This window comes from Neltuma alba, unplaced genomic scaffold (genome assembly GCF_004799145.2).
Source record: "Neltuma alba isolate B1F8T4 unplaced genomic scaffold, ASM479914v2 tig00001427_pilon, whole genome shotgun sequence".
In the NCBI taxonomy this organism is placed as follows: domain Eukaryota; kingdom Viridiplantae; phylum Streptophyta; class Magnoliopsida; order Fabales; family Fabaceae; genus Neltuma; species Neltuma alba.
The window spans coordinates 1-2,050 of record NW_021632465.1 but is presented as its reverse complement, the minus strand read 5'-3'; the positions used below and the strand labels follow the sequence as shown (position 1 = coordinate 2,050).

General features: G+C 38.5%; 1 pseudogene; it reads left to right on the top strand.

Annotated features, from left to right (window-relative positions):
- The first annotated feature begins 218 nt into the window (after positions 1-218).
- On the top strand, positions 219-1,415 carry LOC114757128 (pentatricopeptide repeat-containing protein At4g38150-like; annotated as a pseudogene).
- The last annotated feature ends 635 nt before the right edge of the window (positions 1,416-2,050 follow it).

Here is a 2,050-nt window from a genome sequence, read left to right as displayed (position 1 = left end):
TTCTTTCCTAGATCCTTTTTACTTGATTATTATTCTGTATTGGGTTGTCAGCTAATTTTTTCCCTATATTTTCATTTACTTCTGATTTGGAGATTAGTTCTTCTGTGCTAAACCCAATCCATGAACAGGTGTACATGCCAGCGTTGCAAAGGAAAGTTTATAGGCTTTTATCCTCCTCCAGCACTTACAGGCACTCTATTCCACGTTGTACGTCTTCTCCATTGCACTTCTCTTGTGCTTGTTCACAGGCATCATGGCTTAGGAGCATACGCCACTTTAGTTCCTCTGATGACCATAATTGCTTCATCAAACGACCTATGGGAGACCCTGATGGGTCTTTAAGTTTTGATGACAAGGGTGCCAGTGACAGAATCCAACAGCATTCTTCGGAACCAATTCCAAATAGGCCTTCAAGAAGTGACCACCAGTTTGATCAGCCTCCTCCAAATTTTCGAGAATTTAGCAGAGGCTCCCGTCCTTTCACTCCAAGATCTGATAGCCCCCTAGGTGATGCTGAAAAGTCAAATATATATTCCCAATCGACTGCTCGATTTCGGGGTAGAACCATGGCTGTAGAAGCAAATAAGGAAGCCCCTAGAATGGACCAAAGTTTTCTTGAGAAATTCAAGCTTGGTTTTGATAATAAAAGAACTATTTTCTTGAGAAATTCAAGCTTGGTTTTGATAATAAAAGAACTATTTTCTTGAGAAATTCAAGCTTGGTTTTGATAATAAAAGAACTAAGCCCTCAGAGGATGCAGGAAGCAGCCAATTCGAAGAAGAGAAAAAGTCAAGCCCCGATGAACCAGCTCCAGACTCTATACCTCAGGATGCTGATGAGATCTTCAAGAAGATGAAGGCAACTGGTCTAATCCCCAATGCAGTGGCTATGCTTGATGGTTTATGCAAAGATGTCTTGTTCAAGAGGCCATGAAACTTTTTGGCTTGATGCGGAAGAAAGGTACAATTCCAGAGGTTGTCATATACACAGCCGTTGTGGAAGGCTACACAAAGGTCCATAAAGCCGATGATGCAATAAGGATTTTCAGGAAAATGCAAAACAATGGCATTTCGCCAAATGCTTTCAGCTACACAGTCCTTATAAAAGGACTCTACAAGTGTAACAGATTGCAGGATGCTATTGAGTTTTGCATGGAGATGTTAGAAGCAGGTCATTCTCCAAATTTATTGACTTTTGTCGGTCTAGTTGACAGTATCTGCAAGGAAAAAGGCGTAACCGAAGCTCAGGGTCTTGTCTGAAGATTAATGGAAAAGGGTTTTAATCTTAATGAGAAGGCAGTTAGAGAATTTTTGGACAAAAAGGCACCATTTTCATCTTCAGTTTGGGAAGTCATCCTTGGGAAGAAAACCCCACAAGGACATGACTTTCAATCTTTATTAGGCGCTAATACTTAGTCCTTGTCTCTAGTAAAGCTTGAAGCTTTTCAAAGATTCAAAAAATGCTCCACTAAGGCGATATGCCTGAAGTTCATGAAGTTTGGATGAAGCATGCAATCCCCTTACCATTCTCACCGTGAATAAGTCTACCACGTGATTGTTCGTCTTCTCTGGTTTACTAAGTTATCTGTATTAAGATATGCTTGACCCATTCAAGGAAATGATTTCTTAGGCTTTGAAAAAGGCACTTGGAAACGCACATTATTTCATGTAATTATATGCTATTTAAAGCTATTTTTGTAAACTACTATAGAAATCTTCCCTTTTTTTAGTGTGAATCATGAATTTTTTTTAATAACTAGGCAATGACAAATTTTAAAATTATTTTTCTTTCCATAATTAAATTTTACAATCCCCTATTGTAATTTGTCAGCCAATTTTGCTGTCAAAATTTACCACGGATCGTATTAATCTGGGCATTACTTAACTTGGCTGTAAGTAATAATCAAGAATACGCCCCTAACCTTATTTTGAGCCCCAATAGAAACTTTGAAATCTAGTACGTTTGGATTTAACGTTCTTCGGTCCAAGGAAGGCACAACATTGTCAATTTGTGTTGGGATCAAAATTGAATTTGGACATACATGTTCGAA